Source organism: Mastomys coucha, unplaced genomic scaffold (genome assembly GCF_008632895.1).
Source record: "Mastomys coucha isolate ucsf_1 unplaced genomic scaffold, UCSF_Mcou_1 pScaffold12, whole genome shotgun sequence".
In the NCBI taxonomy this organism is placed as follows: Eukaryota; Metazoa; Chordata; class Mammalia; order Rodentia; family Muridae; genus Mastomys; species Mastomys coucha.
Genome location: NW_022196894.1, coordinates 53836322 through 53848866, shown reverse-complemented (window position 1 = coordinate 53848866; position 12545 = coordinate 53836322).

Sequence of the window (12545 nt, the reverse complement as noted above, 5' to 3'; positions counted from 1 at the left end):
AGTTTTATATATGTCTGTTAAGGAGAGTCCATGAGACACTTGAATTTAAATCAGTGTGTTCAGAAAAGGAGCATGCCCTCTGTGCTGTGGGTATCGACCACTCTCTTGAGATATAAGTAAAATAAAAGTTGAAGAAAGGAAGATGAATTCATTCTCTTTCCCTGACTGCTTGAACCAGACCAGCCGTCTCCAGCTGCCTTTGAGTTGGATTTGGAGTTCCCCTGTGGTCTCAGACTACACACTGCTGGCTTTCCTTGATACCTAACTCACCATGTCAGATTATAAAATCTCTCAGCCATGATAATCACAAGATCCAAATTTGTATATGCTACAGTTAAAAATGTACACATTCTGTTTCACTGACAAAAACTATAGAGAGTCAACAGCAGACGGACTTCAGAGAGGACAATGAGACCAACAAAACAGCACTCCAGTTTTTTCCATGGTTTGTTCAGAAGTTCCATGGGACTGCTTAAACTTCTTCCCCTCAACATAGGCTGATAAGACTGACACACATCTCATACCGAACAACCTATACAGCAAGGCTAAAATTTAGCAAGGACTTCCCATGAAGTGATTAGACACAGAATATTGGTTTATGGCTGGGATTAGGCCGAGGTTTAGATCCTAGAAAAAGATTAAGCCATGCCTTACACCTGGTTTAAGGACAAGTTGGCAGTGTGCAAGAACCCATCCATTAGAACCTCATGCTGGCAAGAAGGGGAAGTCCAGGTGGGCCAGAGGGAAATGAGTTGAGAGAAGAGTAAACAGATATGTTTGATTCATGTTATCCACAAAGGTCTGTGTAAGTGAAAGAGGTTATGGACAAATTCACACTGTCACCTCCCAAAACCATAATGTTGCTGCATTTGGAGAACAAAACAGCTCAAACCAGGAAATTTAAAAAACACATACCATGGCATTTAGAAACTTCTACTGAGAGCTAAAATATGCATATACAGTAAACCAGGCCAAGTGCTCATAGTCTGTAGAATCCAAAGGCTAAACTGGTTTAAACATTCTTTTGGTTTTATCATATCATAGTGAGTGTTGTAAGTCTGTGACGAGTGCCCATCTCATGTTTCAGATACTCCTAAAGTGTTGAAAATGAAACTGTATCAACCAAAAATAGAATTCTGTAACACTGTGTCTAAGTGTTACCAGCCCACCTCCTTATCTAAGCTGCTTTACCAGACTTCCTAGAGCCTGTAGGACTCAATCCCACTTTAAATGTCTGAGAATGGTTCCAAGCTTCAGTCTTTGCACCAGTCATAAAGGTCTCCTTGCCATTGTGTAAGTATTGTCCTAGTGCTCTGTTTCTCATCAAACTCACCCATATCATCCCTCTTAATAGGAGGGTTCTTTCTCCCTCCCTCTGCTAGACCAGTTTCACAAGCTGATCTCTGGATCACAGGTGCTGGAGACCTGAGGATGTGTCAGGTGAAATAAGAATGCATTACTTACAGAAGTGTATAAAGTAATGCTGTCTTCAGACAGAGCTGGGTATACCAGCTCACATGATGATACCAGATCCAATATCTACTTTCAGCTCTTTCCTGTAATAATCTTAGTCCATTCTTAGCACAACTTAGTTAGGCTACTGTAGGCATAATGTTATTGTACACTGTGTCAAGAGTATTCATGTATTATTCAGATGTTGATTTCTGTGCCCCCATATCTGCTTGTAAACATTGCTCCCAAGTATTCCCTCATAGGTCAATAAAGAAGCTGATTAACCAGTGACTGAACAGGGGACAGAATAGGGCTGGACTTCCTTCCAGACAGGAGAGGGGGAAGGAGAGAGAGGAAGTGGGAATTAGCCACAGGGAGACCATCCAGGAGATACCATGAGAAAACACTTGAAGCCTAAAGAGCCAGATCAGTACTAAAATCTCAAGTATCACTGGAATTTGACTGGAAGGTAGACAGATTATCATAGAGAATTAAAATAGAGTAATATTGCTCAGTTGTTGCACTCTTAAAGCATTTTAAATAAAAGTCCAGTCTCAATTATTTGGAGGATAGCTGGATTAAGAGGAAAACTGCAATAAATACTTATTTAAAAGTGCTAACAGGCCACTGTCTTAACAAAATGTGGCCAGCATAGATTCACTGATGGCTTAGTATTTGGTCCTGTGACACCATCAAGCAAAAATTGTAGTTATCTTCATCAGACAGTACTAAGCTAAAAGTAATAAGAAGGCAGTTTCTTTGGCAGAGAAAAGTTAGAATCTTTCCATGTTAGGAGACAGGGAGTGTTAGGGGCAGAACAATCATGTTGTTCGCCACACTTATGCATCTTTGGGGGCCCAGGAATGTATTTCTTCCTTGGGGAGTTACAAGCCAAGTGAGTTTGGGGTACAAATTGTTAACAAAATTCACCAAATGATCAGTTCAGATAAGTTTACTCATTAGCCGCTGTGTGTCTGCCTGCTTCATCTCTGTAAATACACTGCCAAAGACTTGTTCCTTTCACTGGCATTTGGTAAGTCGCTGGCCTTATACTGGCACCATCTGAGAGCCTCACAAGTATGGCCATAGCTCTTTAAAAACCTCACAGTCCAGATCTGGTTACAGTGAAAAAAATCACATTAAAAACCTTAACCTAAAATGAAATCAGAGAGTTCTTTGAGGTTGAATCATTACCACCTATCACCTATACCTTCTCCCCATGTCTTGGCATAGCATGTTAAAAACAAAGCAAAAGATTAACAAGATAAATGCAGGGATGGACATAGACAAGTTGTTTCCAAACATTCTACAGGAAAACGAATCTGACTGTGGCCAAAAAGTTAGTAACACTACAACTGCTGTAACCCCTGAATACAGACTAGCCATTATTAAATGATTGTATAAAACTGACAAGCCATCAGCAGACCATTCATTGCAACAGCAGAAACCCTGGGGTCTTGTTTTCTTTTTAAAGCTCTTATTTACTATGTGGCAGATGGGATCAGAGAATGTCACAGTGTGCATGTTGAGGTCAGAGGTCAGCTGTCAGGAGCCTGTCCTTTCCTTAGTTATATATTATAGGGATTGAACTCAAGTGGTCACGTTTGCATAGCAAGCTCTTCTACCATCTCATCAGCCCCAAACTTCGAAGGTGTTCTGTTTTTTAATTCTACTTTCATCTTCAAAAGACCAGATTATCTTCTGCAGAAGCCATCCAGAAACCGGCTCCATACTTTCTCATTTCTGCCTCCTTAGAATTTCCAACCTCATTCCAAGTTCTCACTGAGGACTGCAATATCACACGCAGGAGACAAGGCTGTATAGACAATTGAAAATGAAATGGAGTCTGGCTAAAACCGAATCGACATTTTCCAGTTGCCTGAATTCTGTGTGATTCTATCTCCTGCAGATTTCTAGTCCCTGGTGTTTCTATTAGAAAGGAAAGAGACTTTTGTTGCCAATTTTGTTTTTCTCTTTCCTAAACTCTAATGTTTCATTCTACCTTTTCCAAAATTATGTTTCTGAAGCATCAGGAATAAACTGTTAAAATGGTAGAAAATCACCAAAGAAATTAAAACAAAACAAAACAAAGGCTTGGTGGCCATAGTCATTTGGATAAGGGGTGTATATCCCAAACCCGCTTGTACCTTTCCAATCTCCCTCAGGATCCTAAGGATGTTATTTCAATTCTAAGCTGTTTTCTTGTGTTAACCACAAAAATTGACTCAAACTGCAAGCTAAGAAATGAGAGTTTTGGGGGTTTAAGGCCAAGAATGATCTCTCTGATCTTCTTTTAGACTCATTCCATGGGTACTTGAATTCTCTTGGGTGGTGGGCATCGTGCTAAGTGCCAGCTGCATACCAGCACTTAGGGTGTGAGATTCACACGTGGCCAACAAGTCAACAAGCTTCTACCCACGTGTCTCTAGACCAGCTTGTGCTTCCCTGCTGCTGCTGTGTGCTAGAGCTGAATAAAAAACACTAACCTACTACACTCCTGACAATGCCAGCTCTGAATTGCTCAGCAACCTTTGAGCCTAGACTCACAATACAGCACTGCTGTAAGGAGATGCCTTTGGGACAGAAACAGAACCACTGACCAACCTTTCAAGATTACAGCTTTGGTTCTTAAATAACACAGGGCCATCCAGTAAGATGTCTCCCTAAAGTCTTAGGGTAGACTGACTTGCTAGACTCCAACTTTCCTAAGGACTTGTCTCCCTGTTTAGTGATAAACAACAAATGTACTATTGATTCCAGAGTAAAATCCAAAAGCCAAAATTGTAGGGTGGTTGTTTTCTCCCTATCTGTATTTTTACTCTTTGACGTGCCTTGCTCACAGTCTTTTGGTGTGGAGAATTTTGAGATCTACCTATTTATATCTAAAGAAAGGGAAATAATGGCACATTTTACTCTTAGACAAGACCCTGGACCTCTGAAAAGCAGGATTCTTTGAGTTCCATAACATGGAAAGTTTCATGTGGTTACGATATTCCCATTACATCTAATTTCCCTGGGTGGAGGAAGCAAAGAAACAGCATGATATCAGCAAGGCCCTGAGGTCCCATCAAATGACATATAAAGGGGCAATGCCTAAGGTGAGTTTAAATCCCACCCAAGAAGATGAATCAAAACCAAGAAAAGGCAAAAAGGTAAGTAAGTGTTATAACTTTTACGAGGTATCCAGAATACTTACTTCAAAAAGACATAGACTAGAATGGTGGCCATGTGGAAGTCTATGTGGAAGGGAAATGGGGTAGGGTGAGGGGACCATTTTCAGATGTGCACGATGAAAATCTATATGCCATGTAGAAAAGTCCACACTTTCTCTGCAATGGTTAGACAGTTTACTCTACCAGAACAAGCTAGCAGTTAACAGATGAACTCGGGGAAAAATGAAGCCACGGCAAACGTATTGGATCATAGTTTATGTGACACAGGAGCCTGCAGGTTAGCTTGTGAAGCAATGGGGTTCTAGTTTCTAAGTCCTCCCTTAACAAACAGGAATTCTCATTTCTGTGGCTTGCCATTGAGGAGAATGAGAGATGAGACAGGAGAAAAGATGGTCAGAGAGACTTCGTTTCTGGGGCCTTCACTTTGTGATGGCATCTGTAGATCCCCAGAGGGATGCATTACATTCAGCCCTACTGAACTGTACTCTTCAAGGCAGCTCATACAGTAAACATTGTATTATATATAATTTATACAGTTACAATTATCATCCAAGCATGGTGGCTCACATCTCTAATCTCAGCACTTAGGATGCTAAGGCAGAGGGATTGTTGTGAGTTTGAAACCAACCTGTACTAGGCAGTGACTTCTATGTCAGCCTAGACTGCATTGAAACTCTGGCCTATCCTTTTATATTTCTGAAAAATAAGAGATGCTGTGGTGGGCAAGATAGCTCAGTAAAGGTGTTTCCTTCAGAATGACTCAAGCCTAATGATCCAAGTCTGATCCCTGGAATCTATGTAAAAGGGAAAACGAGAACCAACTCCACAAAGTTGTCCTCTGACCTCCACACATGTGTAGTAGTATGAACATGCATACATACATCTCTCTCACATACATACACATATACCCATACTAACACAAACTGTTTTTTAATTTAATAAAGTATTAGAATCTGGAGAAATGGCTCAGCAATTAAAGTCACTGGTTGCTTTCTCAGAAGACCCTAGTCCCATTCCCAGCACCACATGGCAGCTAGGACCCAATGCCTTCTCTGACCTCCTTGGTATACAGACATGTATGCAGGCAGAATACCTATACACATAAAATAAAAATAAAAGGAGCCAGGCATAATGACATGCAGTTTTAATTCCAGAACTTGGAAGCAGAGCCAGGCAGATCTCTGAATTGAGGCCAACCTGGCCTATATAGTAAGTTTCAGGAGAGCAGATAAGTAGATAGATAGATAGATAGATAGATAGATAGATAGATAGATATAAAAAGATAGGTAGACAGATAGATGTAAATGAAGATGTAGATTTGTAAAATGAAAACCACTATATCTCTTTATATATTACACATTTATATACATGTATATACAAATAAAGAAAGAAAGCCATTTTAAAGAGCACATAATTGAGAGCTTACCAAAATTTAAAGATTAAGAGAAAAATCTAGCTGCAGTACTGTGGCACGTATTTATAATGCTAGCACTTAGACACTGAGTCAGAAGAACCAGGAGTCCAAAGTCATGCCTTGTAGTAAGGTAAGTTTAAGGCCGTCCTGGGAGATGTGAAACCCTGCCTCAAAACAGAAAAATCAAAAGGGAGGAATCATGGAGGAAAGGAAACACGTGATTCAACTGTGCAGATTTGGTAAGTGTGCAATGAAAGTATCTGTTTCATACATAAAAAAAAAAAAGAGAGAGACCTAAGTGTTGATAAATCAAAAAATGTTTTAGTGAGTCCAAAACCAGAACACAAAACCCCAAATAATTGGGAACAGGGCAAACCCTGACAGGGAGCAGACACTGCAGTGGCGGGCCAGAGGACAGGACTGTTTTCAATATGAGGGTTTTATACTCAAGACTTGCTTCTGTTGAGAGCTGGTTGTGCAATGCGATCTGGCCATCTAACCTAGCAGCCGCAGCCATACCCATATTAAAGAGCGGTAAACCCAGTCAGTCCGCACCACAGGTGAGACACACCTAAGAGACATGAGGAGTCAACCTTTGAGTCCAACTTGAAGACAGCAAAACTTTTCAAACTGTCCTTCACATCCTGTTCCTTTGGAACTCATCAAATCGGGCAGAGACCTCGGGAAGAAAAGCATTCCTTCCTTAATGCCCTTCAGTGAGCAAAAAGGGGAAAAGATCAAGATGACATGGAACAAAAGAATCAAGGGAAATACTGAGTGTTACGTTGTACCATAAAACTTTTACTACTTGTTTAGAAACTCTTTGTAATGTTCACAGTGTCACAAGTTAAAACATAATCTAGGCACTCTGGTTTAGAACAGTAAAGATCTTTCAAACTGTAACCCATGATATCCCCCCTCCTCAGAATACCAGATATGGGTTCTCTAGACTTCAAATTCAACGTGGGCAAAATTGAGTGCAGAACAACACGCTGTCGCTCCCTGTTGCTCTTTCCCAGCAGAGGCATAAGCATCTTCAGAATCAGCAGGCCTGATGCCCTACAGTCAGAGTGCTCCTCAACCCACATGCTTGTGGTTGCTAGAGTCCTTCTGCTGAACCTCAGTCAGTCACTTGTATTTGTCTCCTCTCCCTATTGTATCTACCACTATTACAATTTAACTCTTAGCATCAGTCTTTTGCTTGGTATATTCCACAAGGTTACAAACTGGACCAAGATTTCACCGTGGATTTCTGTTCCACCTTTTAAATAGCTTATAATCACTCCTTACATTATTTCAGTGACTTGCCAGTGTTCCCCAGAATACCAATATCTCAGTCTCAATTTTATGTTGTTGTAAAATCTGTTCAAGACTTCCTTCTAGCCTTCATTCCTACTACATTTCTCTGGGCTTTGAATACCAGCTAATGATCACTCCTAACACGTACAAGGAAGATGTATGCACCTGTACTTTGATCATGCTTCCCTCACCTGAGATGATCAACATCTCCTATCCAGAACTGTGGGAAACAGATCTCTGTTTCATACAAATTACTCAGGTAATCTGTTACAACATGCTGACGAAGATCATATAATTATGCTCATCCATTAATTGGATACACTGTCTTGGACCTTGAATGGAAAGCTGGGGACACAAGAAAGAGAGGGATCTATAAAGAGTTCTCTCTAGGGGAGATTTGGGAGCCTACCCGTGACCCACCTGCAGACCAGTAAAAGATGGGAGGAGTGGAAGTCACCATGAGATGATTCTGACAATTTCTCACTACACTCATTCCAGTATCACTAAGGAAACGTATTCTTTTGATGAACATCCCTCTTCCAATGCCCACTGTGAACTGAATCACTTTAATCTACTAACAAGATAACCAAACTAGACCAGAACAAGAAATATTTGTGAATGAAAGAAATATAGAATGAAAGGAATATAATATAGTAGTTAAGAGAGAGTATACATTGAGATCCTTTCTATAAGTTTTACCTAATGGTGAAAATTACTCAGCCTATCTACACCTAAGTTTCTTCAGATTTCATATGTAAAGTGTCTACAATGAATTTCCTCACTATTTCAAATGTTCTGTGTGTGTGTGTGTATGTGTGGTATGTATGTGTTGTGTGTGTGTGTGTGTATGTGTAAATATCTTAAGCCTGCAGATTTTTCTTCAGTGACCCACTAAAATACTGATGCTCTACAAAAAATGATTAAAAATAATAGGGTGGTGTGATATGAATTCACCAAAATGCAAACTTTCAAATATATGGTGTAACTGTAAAAGCCTAGACTGCTCACTCTATCACAATGTAGCTGAACTCAGGGCCTAACCCATGCTTTTATCACTCTCAACCCTGTGTAATAGGCAGCCATATAGAAAAATAGGTGTGCTGGGCAGTGGTGGCGCATGCCTTTAATCCCAGCACTTGGGAGGCAGAGGCAGGTGGATTTTTGACTTAGAGGCTAGCCTGGTCTACAGAGTGAGTTCCAGGACAGCCAGAGCTATACAGAGAAACCCTGTCTCGAAAAAACAAAACAAAACAAAAAAAATGGGTGTAAGTCTGGGTAGGTAGATGTGAAGATAGATGATATTAGTTTTTCTCATCAATATTAATGGAGTTTTAATCATTACAGAGACATAAAACACCTGACAGCTAAAACCAACCATATAGAGACAATATCATTCACATTTTCTTTAGGAACATCTGATGCATAATTATGAAGACTCAAAAGGATTGATAAAGTTCAGATAAACAGTTATCAAATTATTCTAAAATTAGTTTCAGGTGTCTTTATTCTTGAAAGTTAAGGTACATTATTTCTGCCCACCAAGAAGGAGAATTCAAAGTTAATTAACCTAATATTTTAGCCCTTTTCACAATCAAACTCTACATGGTTTTAAATGGAGCCAATTGTTGGCCTGAGTATTCCCCTCCATTTGCAGTGTTTCTTTCTGGAATGCTAAAGTAGAAGAGAAAGGCAGATTGTCATGATAGTGGTGAATAGACACAAAAGACAAATGCTTCAAACCAGACTAAACACCATATAAACTGCTGCTTAAGCACCATGATCTGTAAAAGAGTACATTGACTTTAGTTTAAAAAAAAAATGAAGGTGTGTTTCAACTTCTATTTTTCAGTAGCACAAGAGGAGGTGAACTGAATTTGGAGTAGTTGGTTCTAGAAATTAAATATCTATGACCAGATGGTCAAATAATCAGTAGGCTCCATAAAATAATATTATAAGAAGTCATTTGATTTCTAGAAAAGGAAAAAAAAAGGTAGTCTGGCTTTTACAGTGGTATTGGAAGGCTATTTTAGAATAAATTTTATTATCCTGAAGACAACAGTAAATGAAATCCCAGCTGCGACTCTGAAATACAGAGTGTGACCATCCTTCTTGGAAACTTCTGCTTCATTTTCCTGTCCTTCCTCAGCTCGCTTGCCCCGCTTCCCACTGTCTCGTTCTCTTCCTCCCTCCCTCATCTCATCCTTCCCCAATTTTTTAAAAAAACACTACCTTTAAGAGTTGGACATGAGATGAAGGTGTTGGTGTCTTAAAGAAACAAAGTATATACTATGACACATACATACATTAGCATTATTGTTTTCCCATTTTTGAAAATCATATCAGAAGTGGATCCTTTCTTAAAATTTTTTAATACAATCAAGAATACCTGCTGATTCTCTAGATATCTTGGACTCAGGAGCTCTGCAGTGAAATGAACAATAGAATCAATATGGTTGGAAGCATATACTAATATGGTGTGGTGGTAATATGTTTGCATTAGAAATTACATATGGAAAAGCTTCTTTATGAAAAATACATAAATCCAACATTTCCATTATTTTTAAAAATTAATTCTTTGAAATATTTATATATGTATACATAAAATGTTTTTAATTTATTATTAATTTTTTTATATATTTTGTTATATTATTTCCCCTCCCCCAATTCCTCCCACATACTCCCTAATATGTATACAATGTATTTTAGTCATATGAAGATAGCTGCATTTTTGATACATTGTTAAACCTTTCTAATCTCTACCACAGAAAGCCACAGTGTATTAGCTGGTTTTATGTGTCAACTTGACACAACCTGAAGTTATCACAGAGAAAGGAGCCTCCCTTGAGGAAATAATTCCAGAGATCCAGCTGTGGGAAATTTTCTCAATTAGTGATCAAGGGGGAAGGGCCCAGCACTTTGTGGGTTGTGCTATCCCTGGGTTGGTAGTCCTGGGTTCTATACAAAAGCAAGCTGAGCAAGCCAGGGGAAGCAATCCAGTAAGCAGCACCCCTCCATGGCCATTTGCATCAGCTCCTGCCTCCAAGTTCCTGCCCTATGTGAATTCCAGTCCTGACTTCCTTTGGTGATGAACAGCAGTGTGGAAGTGTAAACTGAGTAAAACCCTTACCTCCGCAGCTTGCTTCTTGGTCATGATGTTTTGTACAGGAATGTAGACCTTGACTAAGACACACAGGAACATGAAGAGTCAAAAAAAAAAATGATGTTCAATGATGTCATTATTGCTTAGGTACATGTTAATTATATTTCCATCTTCATAAGTATTGAAGTATGTAGCAGGACATGCGTTTTCTTCATTCTTCCACTACTGGAATAGTTTATCTCCCACTGAACAACAGGGAGCTTTGGAGCACATGAAATCCAACATTTCCACTATTTTTTAAAATTTAATTCTTTGAAATATTTATATATGTATACATAAAATGTTTTTAATTTATTTTTAAATTTTTCATATAATATATTTTGTTATATTATTTTATCTCCCCCAACTCCTCCCACATGCTCCCTGATATGTATACAATGTATTTTAGCCATATACATCTATAAATGTGTCCAGAGGCATAAGGCAGACCAGTCCTCACATGACACAGTCTAAGACTTCTTACTTTTACTAAAATGTGAAGCTCAGTTACTAAAACATAAAAAGGAGAGCACAGAACTGTCTCAATGCTGTTAGTCTTGTTAAAGGGCAAAGCTCCTTCTCTATTAGGACTTCATGTTCCCTCACAAGCTGAAAGACTCTCAAGATGTGGCAACAGTGCCACAAAGCATACTGTGAAAGTTTCCAAGGAGAAGAACTAAAGCTATTCCAATAACTCAACAGCTTCAGACACTAATAGGAAAAACTATTGGAAAAGTCAAGCCCCATGATTTCTAGACACATGAACTTCAGTGATTTTTTTTCTAATATCAGAGCTGTTTATTAAAGCTTCAGAATTAAAAATGAAACATAGCCCACACAATATATTCAATAAATCAAACACAACTCATATATAATATATACCTAAGAATAAAAGTTTAAATGATACAGAATAAAAATTTCTATCAGAAATTTAAAACAACATATTAAAAGCACCTTTTCTAATATGTGTGTTAATATGTGACCATTGAATTAAACACAGCTCCATAAAGCACAGCATTACAGGGTGATAGATAAAACAAGAAATAAAATATTTCTGTCCTCAATAAATTTGCTGCTTCTCTCTTATCAAGATTATATCAAATCATAAAAGCAACTCCATAGGAAAAACAACAATATCAACTAACCAGACCTCCTCCCTCCCAGAGCTCCCAGGGACTAAACCACCAACCAAAGAGTACACATGGTAGGACTCATGGCTCTGACCTTTTCAGTCATCAGTGTGAGGAGAGGCCCTTGGTCCTATGAAGGCTCAATGCTCCAATGTAGGAGAATGCCAGGATAGGGAGGAGGGAGGAGGTGGGTAGTGGGGGAGCACCCTCATAGAAGCAGGGTGAAGGGGGATGGGATAGGGGATTTCCAGAGGGGAAACCAGGAAATGTAAATAAATATAATATTTGAAATGTAAATAAATAAAATATCCAATAAAAATGAAAGAAAAAGGGAGAAAATTGTAAGCTGAGTCAAATCTTAAAGAAACGGTTTAAAAGAAAAACAGGGACTATCTATAAAGTAATAGACTGGACTCCTTCAAAATCGCCAAGGTAACAAAGGAAAATAAAATTATAGTATATCTACATCAAATAGCAGTTTTGTAAGACAACTCCAGGCACAAATCACAGTACTGTGCTATATTGTTAATTTTGTTAATTCAAAGCTGTGCAGAGGTCATTAATTAAAAACTTAACCATCAGAACTTGTCACAATACATACATACATACATACATACATACATACATACATACATACAAACAAACAACCTAGAATAGGTACCAAATTTTTATATGAAAATATCTTTCAGGAAAAAAAATTTTAGCTCATAATTAATATTTGTGAATAAGTGGCTTAAATCTAAAGATTAAAAGCTAAAAGGTAATAAAAGCCCAAAATAAAACAACTAGATTTCTTATACTGGTCAAACCAAATCAGAAAGCAGACATTCCAACTACCTACTAACAAGTCTCACAACTTTCTGGTGGTTTGACTAAGTATGGTCTCCATAGGCTCATAGATTTGAATGCTTAGTCACCAGGGAGTGGTACTATCTGAA